The sequence below is a fragment of the Hylobates moloch genome, unplaced genomic scaffold, assembly GCF_009828535.3.
Source record: "Hylobates moloch isolate HMO894 unplaced genomic scaffold, HMol_V3 SCAFFOLD_4, whole genome shotgun sequence".
Lineage (NCBI taxonomy): Eukaryota > Metazoa > Chordata > Mammalia > Primates > Hylobatidae > Hylobates > Hylobates moloch.
In genome coordinates this window covers 117,951,759-117,965,546 of record NW_026652279.1, presented here as the reverse complement: position 1 = coordinate 117,965,546, position 13,788 = coordinate 117,951,759, and the positions used below count along the sequence as shown (strand labels likewise).

Here is a 13,788-nt window from a genome sequence, read left to right as displayed (position 1 = left end):
TTTTATATATTTGAAAATAGAGCAAACATTAATCTTAACCGGGAAATGTTAGCACATTTCCCGTGACAAACAACGAGAAAACAATGCCCACTCTTCCTGTGTCAAAATTAGACTGGAGTTCTAGCCAGTTTAATAATACAAGAAGTAGAAATAAGTATATGAAATACGTTAAAAAGTTAGTTTCACAGTTTTTTTTATTACTTCTGCTCATGAAAATATATGATTAGAAAAGTAAAAATTTAAGTCAGAAATTGGGCAAAAACAATCTAAAAACACATCTTACAAAGAAATCTTACGAATTAATTATAAAAAGATACCACAATAGAAAAGTAAATAAAAACATGGAAGATGCATTTCAAAAGAAGAATATTTAACTAAATAATAAATATGTGAAATAGAAAATATAAATTGAAAGCACAATGAGATAATATTTTACAAGCACCAGAATGGCTAAATTTAACACACACACACACACACAAACACACACTCACACAATACTATTAGGAGTATAAATTTGTATTATCTATTGAAACTGAACACTTCATACTCTACTATGCATCAATTTTATTTATAAGTATGCCTCGAATTATAATGTGTGCATGTGTCCAACAAGACACGTACTAGTATATTCTTGGCACCATAATTCTTAATAGCCAAAAACTGGAAAAAACTTTTATGTTCAGAAACATGGATATAAAATTGTAGTATATTCATATAATAGAATACCACACAACAATGAAAATAAAAGAACTATAAGAATTAAAAAACTATAGATTCATGAAAAATAGAGATTGATATAGCAAATATAATGGTGAATGAAAGAAAACTGACAAAAGCATACATACTTTTGGATGCCATTTATGTAACATTCAAATGTTATAACAATGGTTTTCTTTGAATAGAATTGTTGTGATATTGAGAAGAGTGATTTACAAAGGAACTATTATGGGTTACTTGTAATTTCCTATTTCTTAATCAGGATGATTACTACACATGTCTATTCAATTTTTGGTAATTCTCTCACGTTTAAATTAAAGCTTTGGCTTTTTATCTCAATTTTATTGGCTCTTTGTACAGCATTTTTCCTCTTGGAAGCTATCTCTGCCTGTGCACTGGATAGATTTCCCAATATTTGCTGTGCAAGTGTCTTGTGAATTTTCTGCACCTTTGCACTCATTATTTATTTTGTTTCTTTCCTAGATTGATACGCTTTTTTTCTGAATCCAATGCCTTCTGCTATATTAGTTCTTTCCCTTATTTAAAAATGTCTACATTATCCAACATCATCCTTTAATTTAGTGCATTGGATATAAACTTTTCTGAGAGTTTACATTCTTAAAATAACTTTAATCAATTACACAATATAGATATTTACCTTTATTTAGAATTCCAGGCTGGGAATATAATAGTACCCAAATTATGAGGTGTCATTCTACTGACTTTTCAGTGTCACTCGTTCTTAAAAATGTCATGTATTTGTCACTTCAAAAATTTTAATGTCATTTTTATTATATTCTTCACCTAGATTTTCAACTTTCAATGCCACTAACCAAATAAAACAATGTTCATCCTTAGTGTGCTTTAACTACTCAATAACCTCACTTTCATTGGTTATTTCTTTAGTGATTGTGTTTATAAGTGATTTAATAAGGAAACTCATGTTTTTCACTCACATAAAATAAATTTGCATTATATTTTCATTATTTCTTCACCTCAATTTCTTCTTAATATTATCCTGGAGGCACCGTATCCTATGATGTTCAATGTTCTAGACTGGATCGATTCTCTAAGAGGATTATCTTTTCCCAGATTGTACATTTATTTTCTGCTTGGGGATTTGTTTAAAATTAGCTTTAAACTCTTCCATTGACTTCCTCAACTGGCCACTATCACACCATGTTTAATATATAGGAACTCAGACAGTCTGAAGAAGAATGATATATTTAATTAATGAACGTAGTATTTTTATATTACATCTAAAATAATGTATATTTCTGCCTTATTCCATTTTGTGTTGCTATAATGCAATCCCTGGAGGCTGGGTAATTTATAAAGAAATGAGGTTATTTATCTCATGGTTCTGCAGGCTGAGAAGTTAAAGGGCATTACCCTGGTTTCCAGCAAGGACTTTTGTGCTCCATCCTAATATGGCAGAGAAGGTCAAAGGGGAAGCAGACATGAGCAGAAACAAACCCAAGGAGCATACTGGTTTTGTAGCAAACCACTCTTGAGGGAACTAATTTATTCCCATGGGAACTAATTTAGTCTCTCTAGAACAAGAACTTACTCAATACTGCCACACTGGGAATCAGATTTCCACATGAGTTTTGGTAAGAACAAACCATAGCAATTTTGAAACCTTTTCTTTATGTGCTATGAAATTTATCCCAAGACTTTTATTTATTTATTTATTTATTTATTTTTGTCTCTCTGTGGCATCCTAGGTAAACACCCAAATACCTGGTGAGCTTAGACTGTCTATTAATATTTAACAAGAAAAATTGTTTAAAATATCAATATTTGCAGGGCCGGTGAGTTTCCTCCAAAAGATATCTTCAGATAACTTTTCCTTGGATAGTATTTCCTATTTATGAGACATTTTTCAAAATCTCCATGCAACTACCACCCCAATTATCTGGCATATGTCAAAAATGTTACCTAAGCTTATTGTTTTTATTGTTTACTATCTTTTTTCTCCTTTTTTTTTTTTTTTTTTTTTTTGAGACAGAGTGTTGCTTTGTTTCCCAGGCTGGAGTGCAGTGGTGCAATCTCAGCTCACTGCAACCTCCACCTCCCAGGTTCAAGTGATTCTTCTGTCTCAGCCTCCTGAGTAGCTGGGAGTACAGGTGCCTGCCACCACACCTGGCTAATTTTTGTATTTTTAGTAGAGACAGGGTTTCACCATATTGGTCGGGCTGGTGTTGAACTCCTGACCTCAGGTGATCCACCCGTCTCGGCCTACCAAAGTGCTGGGATTACAGGAGTGAGCCACTGCACCCAGCCTCTTCTCTTCTCTATTAACACCATTACATAGGCTTTCACAAATATTTCATCATGGAATTCTTTTTAAAATCTCATAAGATTTATACATCAGTGAGTTTTAGCAAAGCGTTAAAGAGCAGATAATTTCCCTTTTGTGTACACTGTTTGTGACCATAGGAAATAATTTGGATGAATTTACCTGTCAATGTAGTAAGCTAATGTACAATAAAGCACAAATACACACACACACACACACACACACACGCACGCAGACTATAAACATTGAAAATAAATACAATGTGAAACTATTTAAAAATCCAATTAAACATCAGACAATAAAGTTTGCAAATATAAGCTGGACACATCATTACTAAATGCATATTTGCTTATCAATGCAAGAATTGTTTAACATCAGCAACTATATTAATGTAAATCTGGATAGAAACAAAAAACGAGAATTGTAATATGTTAACAAAGTAAGAGATGTAATTAATTACCTTGAAGCCATATGCTGAGTAGTAAACCATTTGAAATGAAACATTACTATTCAAACTCAGAATAAAACAAGATTAAAGTTAGCATTTAATATTTTACTTAAAGTTCCAGCCACTTTTCTGAAAGTTCTAGCCAAATTAAGTGTGTATTATTTGAAGAAATATGTTATGGCCTATTTGGTAATCTCAAATGAGTAAACTGACAAGCCATTTGAATTAATCAGAGTTTTGTGAAAGATGGCTACACGTAAGATCAATGTTAAAATTAATTTTCTAAATAGCAATGTTGGAGAAACTTCTAATTTTTTTCTCACTATCTTTATCATCTTCTTTAGGCACATACAGCCTCATTTTAGTGTAGTACTTGCTACTATGGTTTAGAGACATTTTAAGTCCTATTTGTCAATAGTTGTGGCCAAGTGGCTAATTTATGACTAATGAGCTATGAATAGAAGATCAGTGGGTGATATCAGAAAAATTATTTGAATTGGAGAACACATGCTCTTTTTTGCCTTCTTCCATGCTTGCTGTCGGGAACGAATGGAACGAAATGGTTGGGCCCTGAAGAAACCAAAATTTTCCTTGAAATAACCTTGAGAATGAAACATACAGATAGTAGAGAGATAATACAGATAATCGATGCAGGGTTTCTGTTGAACTCTTGGAAATATCAGCTATGTAATGCCTACCTTTGGAATTATTTTACATGTTTCAAACATGAATTGTTTTCTTTGTTAAACCACTAATTTTTTCAGTCTTCATTTTGGAAATCTAAAATTAATCAAAACAATTAAAATATCCACACAGTATAATTAGAAAAGTTAATTAATAAATTTACTTCACAACAGAAATTTATATTAGAGTAGAATAAGATCTGGGAATAGAATATGGGTAATTTTGTTTATTTGTTCATATGACCTAACACAATTTTTACAGTTGTTTTTATACTTTTAGAGACCATTTTGTCTCAGTGATCTATTCTGTACATTTGTTAACCATATTATTGAGAGACTAAAAGTTCTTAAATATATTGGAGACTGGTGTCTAAATCCTGACATATTAATTATTAAAGGTATATCTTAATTCTATTTTGAGAAAGATCTAGACTTCTTGTGCTTTTTACTGTGGTTTTAATGAAATTAAAAGGCTTGTTGAGTTACATAACCTCTTAATATTCTATTATTATCATACCAATTCAATGAGAGAAGACTTACCTTATACTAAAGTATGTGACATAAAACCAGAAAAAGCTTTATAAACAAGGTACTACAAACCTCCCTTTACTGAAGGGTACTGAACAGAAAGTCATTAATTGGCACCTCTGAAAATCTGTATTATTTCATCTTCTTCTGGTTAATTCAGATGGAAACAGTGGGCAGAAAGGGGCAGGAAAAATGATGTGAATCACTGAAGAGAAACGTTAGAAACATTCCACCCACTCAATTGACCCAATCAATCTTACCCTAAATCATTTGAGAAATGAATTCTTCCTCTGTAATTCTTCATCATCCAAATAAATGCAAATATCTGGAAAAGAGCTTTATAGTCCAATCATAGAATGTTAATTTTTTGAAAATATTTTGCTATCTTTACAAAGTGATAACAAACATATTTACTTTTGACACTTCTCAAACAATAAACAAAGGCTAGATCACACTATAATAGTTGCTAAATATTGCATAGAAGTTAACTTCTACATTCAAATATAAGAAAGTTAATACTACTAATTTCAGCAAATACAGTTGAATGTTTTAATCAATAAGCTGGAAGAAAACTTTCTGTATTGTAATTTCTATTAGAAACAAGTTATCTCTAATACAAAATTTCTTTTTGGCATCTTTGAAATTTGTATAAATACTTTCTTCTCTACATGCAAACATTATAATCTCTGTATGTTTTTATTTATTCAACAGAACATATTTAAAAATTACAAATAATTTTTAAAATGAGAACATAAATCAACATTAACATTGAAGAGAATAAACAATACCTTTGGAATTTTCATTAAAAAGAGTCTGATTTTCAAAGAAATGATATGGCTTAAATAGATTTCTGCCACATTGCAATAGACTCCTGTTGCTTGAAAAATGAAAAGAGAACAGAAGAATACATAAGAAAATAAATGCTCAGCAAAATCTGAGCCTTTCATTGTTCAAGAAGAGTGTTTTTAATGCAGTGTAGTAATGGAATGCTTTTGTCTTCCTTTGTCTAATGAGAAATGCAATTTTAATTCTTTGTGTCTTTTGGGCTGCTAACTTGAAATGTCATTTAATTATTGCATTATTAATTTATATTTTTGGTCATCTAATAGACTGTGACATTCTTGAAGATAGGAATGTCTTAATTATCTTTGTTTGCCTAGGAGCTATCACTGTGCTTGGAGCTTAAAATCAACCTATATAATTTACCATCTGAATACCAATGAATAAATTAATTACTGAAAGTGAAACTATTATTAGTGAAAAAACAGTTGAAGTTAATAGTTAATAGTATTTTACCAATGTTAATGTTTTTAAAAATTTATAAATGGACCATATTGGGTACAGTCTAAGCAGTAGGAGAATCTTTGTGAAGAGTATATGAAAACTTTCTGTAATCTTTCATCAAATTTTTTTTTGAGAAGGAGTCTCACTCTGTCGCCAGGCTGGAGTGCAGTGGCACGATCTCGGCTCACTGCAACCTCCACCTCCTGGGTTCAAGCGATTCTCCTGCCTCAGCCTCCCTAGTAGCTATTTCAAAGTATTAATAAATTAAATAAATTAGGAAGAAGTTTGAACAATGCTCTTATTTTTTCCATTTCATATCGAAATGGAAAGTATTTAGAGAGCCAAAACAACTTTTCAAGAAAAACAACAATGTTTGATGAGGTATTCTAACTTATTTGAAGGCTTAATATAAAAAATACATTTATCAGGACAGTATGGTCTACACATAAAGAAAGATAAGTTGATCAGTGTATCAAAATAGAGAAAATACAGATATAAACCCATCGATTTTTGACAAAAATTTAATAGCAAGTCAGGGGATAAATAACAGGCTTTTAAAGAGATATTGCTGGGCAATTTGATACTTATCTGCAAAAAATTTTGAAGTTTGATCTTGTAGACCTATATGTACAAACTAAATGTATAAAATTTCAGGGCAAAACTAAGTATTTGTGCTTTGAAGTTAGACAAAGCTTTCTTATATAAGATACCAAAAGCATGATTTATAAAATAAAATAATGATAAATTGGATTTAATCAAAATTTCAAATTCTCCTCATGAAAAGATACTATGAATAGAATGAAAAAAATCAACAACAGACTGAGAGATTCCATTTACATATTATAATTTGAAAAAAAAGATTTTCATGTAGAGCAAGGGTCGACAAACCTTAAATAGCCAAACAGCAAATATTTTAGTTTGCATATCTTACAGTCTCTGTGGAATCTCCTCAGTTCTGTTATTGCAGCATGAAGGCAGCTTTAGACAATATAAACATGAGTGAGCTTAGCTGTTTCTGATTAAACTTCAGATACAGAAACAGGAGGCGTGCTGGATTTGGCTTATGCATGATAGTTTGTCTACCTGTGATATAAATATAAATAATTCACAAAACTAAATAATAAGTAAATAAACAATGCAATACAAAATAGGTGAAAAAAATTAACAAACAGTCCACCACAGAGGATTATAAAGCTATTTTTGTTATAGTGATTGAATTAAACACAGGATAAATGCCCTTTCTTATTCTCTACACCCCTGAGAGGAAATGTCCCTAATTTATTTTTTATTTGAAATTTCTCTTTCTTAATTCTACTCAACTTAATGTCAGAAGACTTAATTTTAAATACTCAAATTTTCCAATAAAAATCCATTTATCTTAACAATATTAGGTATGTATTTCTTAATTGGGACTAAATTTAAGTTTCATGCACTGGCTTATACATGATGTGTAATAACTGAGCTATTTATGCCAATCCAACGATTAAGATTTCTTATGTAAAATAGACATAAAAACAAAAATATTTTTATGTGTTGAGGTCAAAGAATTTTTGTTTATTATATTTATAGGCATTTTTAGTAATAACATTTATATTTGCCATTTATAATGATGAAAATTAGAAAACCATTCTGAAATAATAGATTTATCTTCGAAACCTAAAAAATACATAGTTTTTTGTTTGTTTTTAATATGAGTGGAAACTATCTTCAAGTATGGAAGTTATGAAACCCATTTTATAACTTTTTATAACATTTTATAATACATTTCCAAATGTGTTTGGAAATTACATATTGGTATATGTGAAAAAGCAGGAAATAGATACAGAACATTCCTGCCTTATTACCTAGAAAAAGTCTATGCTACAGTGATTTTGTTATTGATTACATAGTCATTCAATATAAATCTGTTTACTTGTTTAATGATTTTATATTTTTCAGCCATAGATACATTTTAGCCTCAATGGGCTAAAAACTTACACAAATACATATTTAATTCAAGATTAATAAATATTTGTTTTTCAAAACTACCATTTTATATGGTCTTCTTTGAGTTTCAATAATAATCCAGTGAGGTAGGCAGACAGTAAATAATCTCTAGCTTAACAGTAAGAAAGATGCCAAAGATGTTGCACCAATTGATCTGCTCAATGTTCATTTGGTAATAATCAGCACAGCCAGAATTTGAGATGTTCTATGTGGCTATAAAATGTCTGTATTTTGCCTATTAGTCTCTGCTGGTTTAGCAGTTACTATGATGGCTTTAAAATATGGCCTCAAATTATTTGGTTCCCCTCCTTTAAAGAGGTGGAGTCTCAGTGACTTGGTTCTAAGGAGTAGAAAACAAACAAAAAAAGAAAAAACATCAAAAGCATGAGAGTACAACTTAGGAGTCTAGGTCTGGATTATTTACTCAGGGAAGCCAGCTGCGGTGTCATGAGAGTACTACGTGATGAAGAACCGAGGCCTCCACCCAACAGCCACGTGCGTGAGCTGTTGTGGAAGCTCATCCTCCAGTCCTGGGTGCAGATTTCAGGTATCTGCAGCCCTAGTTGACATCCTAATTACAACCTCATCAGAGTCCCTGAGCCAGAACCACTCCACTAATTCATCTTGATTTCCTGGGCTTAAAAAATTGTGAGATGTATGTTTTAAGCTGTTATTCTAGGTTAATTTATTATGCATAAATAGATAACTAATAGTTACCTTCTCAGACTTCTTCCCAGTGCTGATGCCTTTGCTGATTAGAACAGTTTCAAGAACCATTAATATATTTTCAACAATCTGTTTCTTCTTCCTTTTGATGACCAATTGGTGCAATTTCTAATGGAAGATAATGTCAAAGGTTCAGATATGTGTATATAGATAGATAGATATGATTTCACTGTAGATTCCACTTTAGAAATAGTCTCGGCTTCTCTGAAGAAGAGTGTTTTGACTATCACGATACACTTGAAAGTCAATAAAGCAGACCAAACAGTTTACCTCTTTGAATTAGAACTCAAAGGAAAACGTCAAATGGCATGTCTCAGTCATGGAATTCGGCTTTATGGTTTATGCTGTTAGAGCTGTAGATTAGAAGAAAACTAGGTCTCAATTCCAGTACACACGATGAAATAAGTTGAAATAAGTATACAAATAAAAATTTTCTCTAATATGTTTTATACTTCTGAACAGTTTTTGTAGGAAGGATAGGCCAAATCATTGAATTTTTCTCAATTTATTAATTTTAAAAACACTGAATGACTTAACCTAAAATATGAAGAAAAGGGAATAGATATAAATATTTAACATAGGGAGGTGATATTATGGTATATCAAATAATAGCTTCATGGATTATTGTGCAGATGTTAAAATTATAATGGAAAATATGTAGCCACAAGAGAAAATGTGTGAAAATTATGTCAAATGAATAATATGAAAATAAAATTGTGACTATATTGATTATAGTCATGTAAATATTATATACAAATATAAATAAGAACAAAAATAAAATTAGAAGAAATGATTTATTGGGGTAATAGAAAAATAAGTAAATAAAATTTGCTTCTTAAGAAAGCCGGATTTAAAAAAAAAATAGAAAAATCTATTTGGCACTCCAACAAAAACATAAAGTTATTTATAAGGAAAACAAAATGAGGTTATCATCAAACTCAACAGCATGTTTAATTCCAGAACTAAATGAAATAACACATTAGTGACACTCCCATAAAGAAAAGTAAGCAAAGGAAAAGTAAGATAAAGGTATTATATCTAGCCAAATTTACTCTCAAATATAGAAGCCACAAACTGTTATAATACAAAGGAAAAGTAAGATAAAGGTATTATATCTAGCCAAATTTACTCTCAAATATAGAAGCCGCAAACTGTTATAATACTTCAAGAGCTAAGAAATTGCTTTCTCCATGAGCTCTTTCTTATGCATTAACTAGGCCATGAATTGCAGACAACCACAACAATCAGTATTAAACATCTGTATTTATATATAAAAAAATTACATAATAAATAGTCCAATTCTACCACTTCTGATATTCTTCAAAACATATGTATTTAATGTGGGAAAAGAAGAATACAAAAATTTAGCAGAGATAACATATACATCTTTGAATTTAAATCAGACATAACACTATGAATTCACGGGGGGCATGTTATCTGCTTTTTTTTTTTTTTACTGTCTCCCAGGCTGGAGTGCAGTGGCCGGATCCCGGCTCACTGCAAGCTCCGCCTCCCGGGTTCACGCCATTCTCCTGCCTCAGCCTCCCAAGTAGCTGGGACTACAGGCGCCCGCCACCACACCTGGCTGATTTTTTTGTATTTTTAGTAGAGACGGGGGTTTCACCGTGTTAGCCAGGATGGTCTCGATCTCCTGACCTCATGATCCACCCACCTCTGCCTCCCAAAGTGCTGGGATTACAGGCGTGAGCCACTGCGCCCGGCCTTATCTGCCTTTCTACTAATCTAGCCATCCATCCACACTTCAATCCACTTACTCACTCTAACTCAGTTAAATGGAAAGATGTAGAAATAACAACAGACCCAGTTAATAATGCACATTCACATTGCCCAAATTCCGGTCTTGAAATACCCTTCCCTTCCTCACACCCCCGCCCCTGCCACATATGCACAAACCAGAACTAGAAATGTCTCATTCCAGATCTGGGATGGAAAATGTATAAGAAGTGTCTGAAACATTTTAGCAATTATCAGGGACTGCAATGGGGCATGTCAAAAGAACTCAGAAGACATAAGAGCCACCCATTGGAGAGATAGGAGCATTTCTGCTTCAATAAAAACAACAATGGATTAAAACACTTCAAATATATTTTATATAACTGTGAGTTCAAATACTAATAAAAATTTAATTGAAACTTTTCAACAAATTAGCCAAATTTGGAGGGCCATAAAGAAATAATTCAGTTTTTAAAATAAATAAAAAGAGCAAAAAAATCAATCTTTTAGTCTATTAGTCCTGTGCAAACTTCTCTGAGATAGAAAACATTAGATTAAAAAAAATTTTACTCATATAAAAAATTTTACTTATAAAAAAGGAGAAAAGATATAATAAAAATGCCACTAATTAATTAATATATCTAGGCAATAAGCACAATCAATAGATAACATCACCAAAAGTGGTAACAGACACAATATGCCTCTTGCTTGAGGAATGTAATGAACAGCCTTTCCAAAAGGTGAAGAAAAGATTTATTTTTATATATATAAAACTAGTACAGATTCATATATATATAGATAAGTTTTTATATATAAATTTCCTATATCTATTTATATATTTATATATATTAATCTATATATAGATTGATATATTTATATAGCTAGATATATATTTATTTGTTTAAGGATTAGCTACATATTTATGTATTGACTCTGTAAATCTCCTATATTAAACAATCAGTTGATAGAAAATACAGAGGGCAGAGAAATATGTTAAAATATTCCTTGGGAATATGTGAAAATTATAGAATCTTAAATACTTTACAAGTAAAATGACCCAGTTATATTGTGCAATATAAGATTACAGGAAAATAATAATTTATGGATTGGACCTGCAATAAAGAATACTTAAGATATATAACCATGCTCCCAAAAAGTTAAAATCAAACCTAGTATTTAAGAATACGTCATGAGTTATTAAACTGTGAAGTAAAGCAGAGCATGATTACCATTAAATATGTGCAATGGTCACAGCAGGGCTGTGAGGTTTTGATTCAGATCAGGCACGTTGAGAGGTTCAATAATGTCTGGAAGGACTATTTATTGATAAAAGTGGTAGTTACTAGTTGAACACATAACAATTTATTAAGTTGATCATATGTTTTAATCTTTCTCTGTGCTATATTTTACAATAAAAGAGCTTTTCATCAATAGCACTCAAGGAAGTAAATTGTATAGCTCAGAGAATCTTTAGTAAAGCCGATGATCCAAGCTTAACAATGAAATAAACCTTAAGATTCTTGGTATTTAAAACCTTAGCCAATAACACATCATAGGAAGTGTCAACTCAGGACACGGCTGCAATGGAACTGCCATTGTCATTGTCACTGTCACAAAGCTGCTTGACAATAGAGTCCATGGCTAGCCTTGCTGACACTCTTTTTGTTGGCACTCTCTCTAGATTTAGAATCCTTGGTAGCAAAGTCTGATTGGTCAAGCCTGCATCACAGCCTGTGTACATTATAGTTCCTAGGGGAGAGTAAAAATTAACATCTATTCTTCTGAGATATTGTCTTCTGATGTAGAATTCAGCCCTGCCTCCCTTGAATATTTACCCTGTGAAAAATCCTCTATTTGAGTAATGAGTATAAAGTTTTGGCTCCAGTATTTACATCAGGAGACAGATCAGTCTTCATCCATTTTCTGTTGCTTATTAAAACAATCCTGGAAACTGGGTAATTTATTTAAAAAGGAATTTATTTCTTACAGTTTTGGAGACTGAGAATTCTAAGATTGAGGGGCTGGATCTGGTGAGAGCCTTCTTACTTGTGGGAACTCTCTGTGGTGTACGAGTTTTAATTTCATTTTGTCTTTTCTTTTTCGCATCAGACAGGTAGGGTACTGATATCATAGCAAGGATTGAGGGAGCCAGATCTCATACGAGCTTGAAAAGACAATAGTCATGTTTCTGAACTACAAATGGATCATAGCATGAGTTACAGAGAACATTCAAACCATTGCAAGAGCTAACAACTTCTATCTCTGTGTGGTTTATTAAACTAGTTTTAAAGGAAATAGAGAAATTATATAGAAATTTAATAGTTTTAGAAGATGGGTTTACTGATATAATAGCAAATAACTAAAGGATTTTATTAATCTGGTAGCCATAGCTCTTTTATCTGGGAACCGAAGGTTCTAGATTAGATCAAGAGGAAAGCCAACATTAGAGGAACACAAGATCAACACAAGTGGTGGTCCTGAGAATAAAAAATGCAATGAAAAGGGTATCTGAGATGACACTAGGATATAGGTAAAAGCCAACCCAAGGGCCTTGAAGTCTGCATTATGCTGACTCTTTTTTCTTTTCCTTTTTTTTTTGAGACTGAGTCTCTCTGTCACCTAGGCTGGAGTGCAGTAGCTCGATCTTGCAAACTCAGCCTCCGGGTTCAAGCGATTCTGCTGCCTCAGCTTTCAGAGTAGCTGGGATTACAGGTGTGTGCCACCATGCCCAGCTAATGTATATATTTTCAGTAGAGACAGGGTTTCACCATGTTGGCCACTTTGGTCTCGAACTCCTGACTTCAAAAGATTCGCCTGCCTCAGTCTTGCAAAGTGCTGGGATTACAGGCATAAGCTAGCATGCCCGGCCCATGCTGAATCAGTTTATGATTCATATTCTTTATCATTAAATTCCCATAACTCACAGTTTATGATTAATGCATACTGAATGTAATCAAAGACCTTTTTAATATCTACTGGGATTATCAGGATGTTTTTCTTATTTGCTGATATGGGGTGTGTGTATGTGTATACATATAAACATATTTTCTAATGTTAATCAATCTGCAGAGTTCTGCGAATATCTGGTTCATAATAACATGTTATACTTTCAATTTGTTGTTTCATTCTGTTTGCTGGTGTTTAATTTTGGATTTGGACATCTAATGTATTTATGACAAATTGTTTTAGAATTTTAAATATACTCATCAATTTCTGTTAACAAGTTTAGTCTAGTTTTATAAAACAAATTATCTCTATTTTCATATTTTCATCCTTCTATGAGCATTACATTTATGTGTCTATTCAAATTATAAAAAAAGTCTACCTAAATAAAATAAAATAAATCTAGGTCCATCTTTAGTCTCTTCACATTTCTGATC

The 13,788-nt window shown here is 31.9% G+C and overlaps 1 non-coding gene across 1 annotated transcript; it reads right to left on the bottom strand.

Annotated features, from left to right (window-relative positions):
• Positions 1 to 12,511: 12,511 nt before the first annotated feature.
• Positions 12,512 to 12,613, bottom strand: LOC116467731 (small nucleolar RNA U13). The gene has a single exon (XR_004247933.1). It is a non-coding gene; the product is annotated as a small nucleolar RNA U13 (small nucleolar RNA).
• Between the last annotated feature and the right edge of the window lie 1,175 nt (positions 12,614 to 13,788).